Raw genomic sequence first — 11,419 nt, 5'->3', positions numbered from 1 at the left:
GTGCTATTATGCAAACTCGATATCCTGCGTGCTTGTAGATGACATTTTTCATGTATTTTCAGTCATTGCTTACCATCGTACACGCGCGTTTGAATTGCTGTGGTTACAAATCATTTGCCATCATCCCCTTACACGGCGAGGCGCCGTTTCGCTTCAAATTAAACGCTCGTTGCAGTCGGGGGGGGGGGGGGGGGGGGGGGATTACGGCCCCGACTCCTCCTTTTTCAGGGGTGAAATTCAAATCGGATCAATCTTCATTGTGGAATTCCTGCCCCGCTGTTTTGCATTTACTGTCAGCCGCATCCAGCTGTGAAAATTCAATCGACAACAATGTCCCACATGATGATGTCCATTGCGCCTGTCTATTTTTTACTGACGAGACAATTGCAAAAAGATGACGCGGGGACACGGCCGCGTAGTTTCCCGCGCTACGCAGAATAACTCCCCTTCGTCTCTCACCTCAAGGTCAAAGCCGACAGCCGCGCTTCGACTGGCCGGAATTGCGGCGGAAGCGGGCGGCGCGCTCTCGGGCGTTGTCTCCGGGGTGACGAGAGCGGGCCGTTCGTCTCGTTCGGCCGATTGGAAGACAATTTCAGATATGACAGGAGAGCTCTTTTGTGTCTGGAAATGTACATTAAACGGTGTCAACAACATCTCCCGAGGTCACGGCGGAGTCCCGCCCGCCGAGAGTGCGGGAATCCACACCGCCGCGTGACGGCTCCGTGGCAGCTTTGACACAGGTAATATGCACGCCGGATGACAGTGGCGCCCATGTGCCGCGGAGACAATAATGTACATATCATTTTCCTCCCTGACTGATTGAAGACTGTAATCTGCGCTGGACTTTGGCTCTGATTACATGTGTCTCGGGGAGCGAAAGGAGGACCGCCAGCAGTGGGCTTTTCAGCACTTCGAGAGGACTCCAGTCCGCCTCGAAGGTGAGCTCAATTTTTGCTCCCATTTTATACTTTCGTCAGACGGAACGCATTCGTCAAGCGGAGATGACATTGGAACAGAGATGTGAACAGCACACAAGGTCACTGACTTTTTTTTTTCCCCCCCAGTTATATTTTTGCTGTAGGGAAAAATATACTTTGAACTGTAGAGGGAGCTCTGGAGCAGAATGGCCCAATTCAGCCCTTCCTGATAAAGAATTATAAAGACGCAGTCAGAATTCTGACGTATTCCCAGAATTATGACCGTAATGTTAGAATTAAGACTTCTGTGACTTCTCAGTGATTTCGGAGAATAGTCCGAATTATGAGAAGGAAACTGGAGTTCCTAATTTAAAATAACAATTTTGAGGAGAAAGTCAGTTCATTTTGGAGTCAAAATTGTGTAAATAATTTACTTAAGTCAGAATTCAAAATTCTGAGAATGGGTTCAAAATATTCTCTAATGATGACTCTGTGAATCAAATGAAAATACTGACTTTAAAGGAAAATCGGATGATCAGAATTCTCAATTTCAAGTGAGAATTTTGACAACCGATTGAGAATCGTGCCTTTAAAGTCAAAATTCTGAGGATGAAGTCAGACTTCTCAGTTTTAAGTCAAAGTCCGGAGAATAAAATGAGGATTCAGAGTTAAAGTCAAACTTCCGACGAGATTAAAGTCAGAATTCTGGGGATAAAATGAGAATTCTGACTGTAACGTGCCGCGGCTCGCTGAAAAATGGACGGTGTGTCTCAAATGTCCCCCTGCCCGTTGTTTGGATATTTTTGCCAAAGCTCATTTAAAAACATCGTTCAGCCAATATCTGGTATTGCTTCTCACGACACAGATTAATTGATTGGCTTTTATTTTTGTTTATTTAAAAGTACATGGGAAGAGGACCTTGAAATAATCCTATTCTCAATATCGAGGAGGGAGGGCGAGACATCACAGTTCGATTCTCCTTTCGCTCGCGACGACATCGGCCGTTTTGTTGGCCCTCCTCTATGAAGTCAACAGTAACTAACAAACCGCTGAACAAATAAACGCAAAAACAAGTCCATTCATCGCGAGAGATTCTACTGGAACCGATTCAAGTTTTGACTGACTGCGGACGCACAACAAGAGGTGAAAATATTCCCCGGCAATGAGTCGTCGTGAGCGTTGGAGGAAGTGGTAATGATGACAGCTCTAACTCAGTTCTGGTGTACTAAAGCATGACGGGCTGTTCAATTGCCCGGAACCCATTAGCGCTCCCCCGAGAGCAACCTTGTAATGTGCGGGGTACCTTCTGTAGAGCGCTGACCTATTGTCAACAGAGAAATCTCTCCCGCTTTTACATGAAGACACATCGCAAAGGTTAATTCTGCTTGGTGAGATTTTCTTTCCGGAGGTGGATCGATGCGTAGAAATGTGTGCGGGAACAACAACGTGCTTTCAAGAGGGATTTTTTTTTCTTCCTCGCGCATGTTCATTGCGGCCCCGCAAATACGATTCGAAACGCTTTCTATTCATTTCAATACAGCGCGTTAATTAGATGAAAAGGAGTTCAAAACAAATGGCACGCAGGGCAACGCAGTTAACTTACTTGCTGAGTGAAAACCAACGAAAACAATGAACCCTGCTTGGAACTTACTTTGAAGCAAATTTTCATCAATTGGCGGTCAAATTGTCATTTTCAGTCATTTCAAACCGAATTTATTCCAATTTCACATTTTTCAATATGGATCTCAATAGAGATGATTCCTATGTATTAGGAATCACGTGAGAAACTCAACGCCATTTCACACGGCTAAACAATATATCAGGATGAGAAAAGCTGATGCTCTTGTTATGCAAACATGTGGGAAACATTGCCCCCTGGTGGTAGGATGACAAAAGCTTTGATTTGACTTGTAGCGCGGCCAGCTTTTTAAACGTTAATATCGCCAAGGATCAGCTTAATTAATCGTGATCGCGATGAAAATTCGATCAGTCATGCAGCCTGACTTAAACCGTCCGCCAAAATGCTCGAGGTCGGCCGGCACTCCCGGGATTTCCTTTTCCCATCGCGCTCGCCACCGAAAGAGTTCATTTACAGTTCGTAGGACACACCCGTGTGTTTGGCCATCATTTTTGCGGGAAAAAAAGTGTGCTATTTCGAGAACAGTACATTTCAAAATGAACAAATGTTTCACTAATCACCTTTTAAAACTTTTAATTTCAACTTCCTAGAGTGCTCGTCTGACATCAGTCGCAAGACGTCACATTAGTAACTTAATCCTCCTTTCCGTAACGGCGGCTCCACTCATTACGCGACTTAGAAGTGCTTCTGCCGCGTTCCTCCTCCCGACGGACTCACGCGAGCACAATTGGAGAGGCGAGCGAGCATCGGGGGCCTCATCATAGCAGACAGATGCAGATGTTCGCCGCTTCCTCCTCCCACGCACTTCTTCTTATATCGGCGTCGGAAAGAAGCGCCTTTTGAAAAACCAAGGAGAGGAAAAGTTTACATTGTGCCAGAAAAAGGAAATGGAAATTACGGGCAGTGTCAGATAATTGAGCTCGTCGCCCGAGACACGCTAATAACAGACAGATGCGCGCGACTTGTCAGTCCGTCGCCGCTCTGACAGACTCTCTTGTGTTGATGAGCTGTTTCAGAGGGCAAATTGTTCCACGCAAAAACGCCATCGTTATTACGAGCCGGCGAGGCGCTCGCTCGCTCGCTCGCTGGCTGGCGTAGCCGATTCAGCTTGAAGTGACAGAATCCAATTGACCGGCACATATTCATGCACTTTATTTTCTTTATTCTCGAGCAACAATGCAGATAATTAGTGCACCAAGTAAAACCCAAAATAGAATTGCATTGTGTCCCCCGGCAAACAATGGCGGAGCTGTCTCAGCAACACGTCTGCTGACATCGGGACGAGCGGGAGGCCGCGTGGAAGACAAGCTGCAATCTGCCTTCAAAGCGCATCGATTTTTTTTTTTTTTCCTCTTATGTTACATAAATTGATAGTCCGACTCCATCTGTTGTTTATGCCGTCTGTGCTGTACATCCTGGCAGTGCGAGTGGATGTCTATTATCCTGTCATCAAAAACTGAAAATATTTCTTCCAACGTTAAGTCATTCAATCCCAAAGACATCTTTTAAAGCTTTTTCCCTTTTTTTTATAAATCCCCAACATTAACTCCTTTAAAAGGAAACCTCTAAACGGCCGGTATATTTAGTATTTCCACTCATTTTTTAAGGCCAACAGAATATTGTGTGCTATATCTTTGTAAATGGGTGGCGTTATATGAAAGATTGATTTCAGTTTCTTACTTTGAATTGTATGTAGGTAACATCTGTGTTGTAAGTGTGGAAACGCTGCCATCCAGTGGTCACAGTTGTCACTGCAGTGCTCAATTGGCATCATACTAGATAAACACTAGGCAAGGGTGGCAGCTACCCTCTATAATAAAACATATTTGACAAGAATTTAACTATTTATTATTTTTATAGCTACTTTAAAAGATGAATATTCGGCACTGAAAGAGTTCAATCCCAAAATCTTTCTTACATTTCTTTCATTGTTCTCAAGTGTTTGGCTAGGAGAGTCTAAAATTGGCCGGCACTAAATGAATTAGCATTCAAGTCTTTTAATTATTTACTGGATCTTTGTGCTTAAGCAAAACAAAACATTAATTTTTTCTTTGGAAAGAAAGGAGCAATATTTTAGCCCTTTTTTCTGACGTATTACAGACCAGACCAGGAGGCGAATTTTAATGTACGTGTGTTTTGCATTAAAAAAAAAGTCCTGTTTTTGAATAATTAAAATGAAAATAAAATTATTTTTTCAATTTGATCAATCGGCAGACTAATCAATAATTTAAAAAAATGGTAATTGCAGCCCTATACACAAGTAACAAGAAAAAAATCATCTTAAATTTCAGTTTAATTTACCTTATGTATTTGTGTTTGTTACAAAAGAAAATAAATTCAATATAGAAGGGATAACAAGTATGTAACATAAATAGGGAAAAAAACAATATTTTTATAGGATTTAAATGACTGTTTTTCATAAGAAAAAGTCATTTTAGGAAGCAGGGACAGGAAACATTCAATTTTTCCAGTTTTAAGTAGTTTAAATTAGACTACACGCAGATCTGATGGTCAGATATTTTATGCTAAATTAGTGATGTAAATGATGCCAAAATTCGGGCAAATCACGGTCCGCCACAATGCGGATGGAGGGCCACAAACGGCCCCCGCGCCGTAGTTTGGACACGGCCGTCCACGGCCATTCGTCACTGAAGTCGGTTCCAAATTCGTCCATTGCAACTTTGAGGAGGAGCGATGCGGCCAATGTGAAGGGTCGCGGGCGCGCCGCCGCCCGCCGCGTCAGCCGTTATCTGGGGGAAATGTGTGTGTCCAGAGGCGAGGGCTGAGCTTTGTGCTGTGGAGCGGGCCACCTCGCGGCCTTTGTATCCGTAACAAGCTAAGCTCAGGCTCCAGCGAAGCGAGAAATTGTAAACTCTCCAGAGAGGAGAGGCCCTACCCGACCCGACCCGGCCCGGCCCGGCCCGGCCCGGCCAGGAGATAAGGGCTCAGTGTTTGCCGCCAATGTGCATGCGGATGAATCTGATAGAGGCCAGTCCCACGCCAGAATGGGAGTGATGATACCTCCCCTTCAACGCTGATTTATGTTTAATCCCCTTTGCCCGCGTATTCACTTGCAAATACTCCCGTCGCCATTAATATGTATTAACGGCCTTCGCGCTCGGCTCAATACAGATTTAGCCCGTTTGTGCTCGCCGCCGTCTTTGACCGGCAAGAATAGAGCGGAACGTGAATTGAGCGTGCGAAATCTTGAGCTTTGTCGCGTCACGGTGTGACCGAGGTTTTCCGGTTACAAGCACACAAGCGACAGTGTTTCGCCGAGAACGCTTCGACTCGCTTCGGTGATTTGGAGTTTTGTCAACGATGTTAGGTAGGGTATGTGATACGCGAATGAGGGTTGTCAAGCAAATCCGCATGTAGGTGGGCTATTCTAATTGGCACTGGTATGTATTTCTGGTAACACAAAAATGTATATTATTTGGAAAATAGGAAAATGTGTTTGGCCAAATGGCAATTTGTGTCACAATTAAGCCTGTAGTTTAACCTACACCCTGCTTAAATGTTTTAATATATCCAGAGCAGTACATTTTTAACTTATTCAATCCCCAAAACATCTTTTTTTTTTTGGGGAGTCCAAATATTCATTCCCAGGGACCGTAATCTTCAATCACACTCTTTCTTTTTCCCCTAAAAATCAAGGCCAAAAGTATGGGTGCATCCTATAAGCAGTAACTTCAAATTAGTGGCACCATTCAAGGAAGATTTATCCGTCACCCGCATGAGCTGGGTTTTGACGCACAGATGAGCATTTTTATAAAGGCCGCATACTTACTTACAATAATCACCGTTACGGGACGAGCTAAAGGGCGGATGTCAGTTGGCCGTTAGCAGCATGACAGTTGTTTTTGTCGCAAAGCTGGGAAAATACCGTAAAGAGGGTAGGAAAAAAACATAGTATTCCACATCGCAACATGAAAAAAATGTAAGCCAGGGATGTTGTAACACTGGGGTCCACTGTATGTATGTGTGTGTGTGTGTGTGTGTGTATATATGTATATATTTATGTATATGTATGTGTATATATACGTATGTATATATATATGTAAATAAATGACTTTAGAGAACCACTGACATAAGCATTCAGTGCTGCTAAATGATCTTAATGATCGTAATCCATTCCAAATGAAATAGCATTATCAATTTTGATTGACACCATCAAAGAAGCATTTGTGGCCCATTGTCAATACAGCCACTTAAATGACTATGAAGAAAGCTCAGCACGATGACCTTTTTTTTCCAAACTGGGTATACTGTACCTGCTTTTGTGCTCGCTGAGTACACAGACCACTTAAGGCTGCTGAATTGTTTTTTTTTCCCATTATTATAGTTATTTCTTCTCCGTTCAAATATGAAATCACATCCATTGTGTTTTCCCCGCTGCCGCTTTTAGCCGCATGGGGATTAAAGATTTAGCCGTGATTCGTCGACACAAAGGAAGCAGGCAAATCAGGTCGACGTTGTTACGGGTTCGGCTTGTTTATTAATATCATTGATGACAGTAAATGATGTCGCGTAACGAGATAAAGAACGTCGGACGGGATTTGCGCGAGACTCCTCTTGTCGGAGGCTTAATCCAGACAAAGCCCTGAGAGGCTCATTAGAGCCCGGTGAGGCCTTAAGCCGGCTCGCCTCGCATTAAAGGCGGCCAGGAGCGCCGGCCTGTCAGCTCACTGGCGCGGCCCGAATCAAGCTGTCAATTACCACACATGTTTATGGAAATTACATGTTTGTTAACATGCTGGAAAAATCTGCTCTCGCCTCGGGCGGATTGTGTTAGGGGAAACAATTTTGCTCGGATGTCAGCTTTCCAACGGGTGAAGGTGATCCTCCTCGCGGCGCCGTCGCCGCAGAGAGGATGGCAAGCCGTCCTTTCGCTCATCCCGCCCGGCGCGCCGCTGACTGCTCCTTGTTTATTAAGGAACTTGCCTCTGTCTTGGCAGTTGTTCAGCCCCTCTTGTAGCCGGCTTCAGGAGCGCGCTGGGGATCGTCGCTTTAACTTCAGAAAAAAAAGACGTTGGCCGACATTTTCTAATTTCAAACGTTATCAATAGATATGTATGTATTATACATTGGATGTAAGATGGATGGATGGATGGATGGATGATGGATGGATAGATAAATAGATGATGTAGCTAGTCAGACAAACAGAGCTAGCATGGATAGCTAACTAGCTACCATAGATAAATGGATAGATAGATAGATGATGTAGCTAGTGTTGGAATTTTATTTCTAATTCAACATAAACTCAAGTTAGTAATCTGACTCCAATTTGTGACCTTACCCAACTGCCACTCATCCAACAATTTGCGCGCTCGTTCTGCAATAGAAAGGTATCAGGAAGCCGGCATTTTCACACACGAGTGGATTTATTCCTAACACGCAGATCTAATACAAGCACCTGGGTCAATACAGCCTGTACGCCGCTGTTGCCACCAGCAGACGTACTCTCATCCGAGTTGCCCAGCAATGAGTTATACTACACAATATGCAAATGGCACATGAACAAAGGCATCCTGGCATTATTTTATTGGCTATGTGTATACTGTTGTTAACTTTAGCTTGCTCTCATTGGTCTTTCTTCCCTTGCAGAATCGCTTGCTCACTCCTCCTGGTTGTAGTTTTCCTCAAAGTTGTTTTTCACCAGGTGCCAAGGCCATCTCGTCCCCGCGACTAGCACCGCTTGCTCTGAAACATTCCATTCTTACACTCCCTTGCACCCCATATTGTTTTGTTCACTTTACAGTCTCACGCTCTCATACACAGAATGTAGCAACATCTAATGAACTACTTTAAGCTCAAACTCTTATATTCCTTTACTAGTCAGACAAACAGAGCTAGCATGGATAGCTAACTAGCGACCATAGATAAATGGATAGATAGATAGATAGATAGATAGATAGATGTAGCTAGTCAGACAAACAGAGCTAGCATGGATAGCTAGCTAGCTACCATAGATAGATAGATAGATAGACAGACAGACAGACAGACAGACATTGAATTTCTGGACTCTGAAAAGAAAAACGTTTTTGGGAGTGAATGAGTGAAAAGTAAACGTGTACACTCTAAATCTATTAATTTCAGTATTTCATTTGTCTTTATCGGGCTCTAGAATTTTTCCCCCCCCCTTTTCTGCATAAAAGCGGCGATTTTAGCCTTCTCCCGAAATTGAGCCGATCGACACGCACATTTCGCACGTCTGGCTGAGCCCATCTTAGACAAGGTAATTTTGTCAGCGCAATTACCACTGTAATATATTCCAAAGTCGGGGCACTCGCTGCTGCTTAGGTGAGCTTCTGACGGCATGTTTTGATTTCTTTGTTTTTCCGCCAATTGTTCTCGGAGATCGCACGCGCGTCTTTTTTTTTTTTTTCTTTGTCCCGTGGTACCGATCGTCCGCGATGCCGTTATTTCGCATTAACGTCGAATTACCTTCACTTAGACCTGCAGCTCGACTCTTACGTCGCGGGTTCGGCGGAGCGGGAAGTAAAAACGGCTAAGGGGGACCCGGGGGTGTTTATGGCGAAGGGGAGTCCTGCCCGTTGTCGGCGGACACGCATTACCTGGCGGGGATGGTGAAAATGCCCCGGAGAATGTCAGCTCGCAGTGAAACTGTCATCACACAATTACCCGAACCATTACGGGTCCCAACATCTTCTCGTAATGGCCGGGCCACTCTTTACAATTCAGATTGTAGTCGCAGTCGGCGGCACTTAAACGCAGCACTCTGTTTTATGAAAAGATAAAGATCTGTGTAATCTGCCGCCGCTCAAGCCTCGCTTGAATGCCTGTCAGCCGACGTTTTTGTCATCCTCAAAAAGTTGTCATGGCACCGCCGCATCTCCTTTTGTCGGATTTCTCGGTGTTGAAGCAGGATGTGAGAGGAAGAGGATGTTTCGGCGGGGAAAGCCCAGTTGCAAATCAAGATGGAAATATGCCGCGTCTCTTAGGCCGGTGCTTACCAAATGGGGTACTTGAAGGAAATCAAGGGGGTACTCTGGACTCTGAATAAAATAAACAAAATCCTTTAAAAATAATTACCGTATTTTCCGCACTATAAGGCGCATCGGACTATAAGGCGCACCCTCAATTAATGACATATTCGAAAACTTTTTCTATATATAAGGCGCACCGGATTATAAGGCGCACCTTCAATTAATGACACATTTTAAAACGTTTTCAATCATAACACAGTAATATTCAAAGTAATAACTCAAATAATAACTCTAAACTCTCAATAGCATAATAACTCAATGTCAATATGAGCAACCTTGTTCAACTGTAAACACACAAAAGAAACAGGTCAAGCGTACTTTATTAGTTCATTCCCCATCTACGGATTCCAATCTCAGTATTTATCCATAATTAAGGCGCACCTGATTATAAGGCGCACCGTCAGCTTTTTAAAAAAATTCAGGCTTTTAGGTGCGCCTTATAGTGCGGAAAATACGGGATTGAAGTAATTAACTGTTTCAGGGAAGTTCAGAAAACACATTTTATGTTCAATAGGTTATTCAATTTGATTATTTTAAAAAGCCAGATTCTCCCCCATACTAGAACAGTTCGACCCAACTTGTCCCGTGCCACCTCTCGTTACCTGTCAAGTTAATGATTTATTTTTATGAACAGATCTCTTCTATGGTCCCAAAAGAGGAAACTTGAAATCGAATTCCGTCCAGAATCTCACGGCAAAATGCCACAGAAGTCACAAGCACCTCAGGACCCGGACCTCCACATCCAGCAGGTTCACCTACCAGGGTTCCTCGAGATCCATATCCTGCCAGTTTTTGATGTGTCTCGCATTCAACACACCTGATTGAAATGATCGGGATCGTTATCAGGCTTCCACAGGGCTTGCTGAATATTTGAACCAGGTGTGACAGGCGAACGAGACATGGAAAATAGGCAGGATATGTGGGGGTTTGCTGGGTGCTCTTAAAAACCACATCATCCTTCTCACTATGTATGTAATATCAACAGTGGCCATAGGCGGCGCCAAAAAACAAAAGTCAAGCACAAACTTACGAACTGTTAAACTAAATCATCTCCAAAACATTATTTCGGGTGCAGCCCATGCGGCCCAGTACCAGTTGGTTGGGGGTTGGGGACCACTGGTCTGAGGCACACCTGTGCACTGACCATAGTGTCTGAATGGATGATCTCAGCAAAGCAGAAGTGCTCACTATCACACATTTAAGATGATTTTTGTACAATGTTAGCGAGAAATGGTAATATTGTGGATCTGGGAAGATTTTTAGATCTTTAAGTCCATCTCATGAAAAATAGGAGCAAAAACAAAAGTCTTGCCTTTATATTTTGTTGAGTGTATATTGTATATTGGCTTGAGGAGAGCCTAAAATCGGCTTGTCGCTTTTTAAAAAAAAATGCTTTGGCAACACAATTTGGAACCCAAGTTGAAATTCTTCAAAGTTCTCGGAAACGATCCGTTGTGGGAACAAGCAATGGGAGCGAGGCGGCTAAAAAGGAGCACGCTGTCGGCGCGCGCGCCAGTAAAACGGCATCTGGAAAGATTCCAGCTGCAGAAAGGCAGGCTGCCAACCCGCCGCCGCTAGCAGATTGGGTTTAACACGCCAGATTGATTGTAATTGTCGGATCAATCCAATGTTTGTAAGCGCTAATGCCCTTTATTACGGTTTGTTTTTCTTTCATGCTTTTTCCCTCTACTGATTCCTCTTCCTCGGGGGAAGCTCCGTGTCACTTCATTCCGTTGTCTGGAGTCTCACCCAAGCGCTTTTTATTCATAAATGTAACCCCAAGTTCACAGACCGCTAAAAAAACTGACACAATGAATTTCTTTTTTTTTTTTTTATAAAAACAAAAAAAAAAG

The 11,419-nt window shown here is 43.9% G+C and overlaps 2 long non-coding RNA genes across 2 annotated transcripts in view; one reads left to right on the top strand and one right to left on the bottom strand.

Annotated features, from left to right (window-relative positions):
- The first annotated feature begins 214 nt into the window (after positions 1-214).
- LOC148423443 (uncharacterized) overlaps positions 215-11,419 on the top strand; it is a 30,263-nt gene continuing 19,058 nt past the window's right edge. Inside the window, exons 1-2 of the long non-coding RNA XR_015865712.1 lie at positions 215-740; positions 826-938. This is a non-coding gene — a long non-coding RNA (uncharacterized LOC148423443). The remainder of the gene's footprint in view (positions 741-825; positions 939-11,419) is intronic.
- On the bottom strand, positions 7,026-7,979 carry LOC148423444 (uncharacterized). The gene is made up of 2 exons (XR_015865723.1): positions 7,856-7,979; positions 7,026-7,570 (listed from the first exon to the last, which is right to left on the bottom strand). It is a non-coding gene; the product is annotated as an uncharacterized LOC148423444 (long non-coding RNA).

The sequence above is a fragment of the Hippichthys cyanospilos genome, chromosome 5 (assembly GCF_059441005.1).
Source record: "Hippichthys cyanospilos isolate Australia breed blue-spotted pipefish chromosome 5, RoL_Hcya_1.0, whole genome shotgun sequence".
NCBI classification, from domain to species: Eukaryota; Metazoa; Chordata; class Actinopteri; order Syngnathiformes; family Syngnathidae; genus Hippichthys; species Hippichthys cyanospilos.
This window is presented reverse-complemented; position numbering and strand designations above follow the sequence as displayed.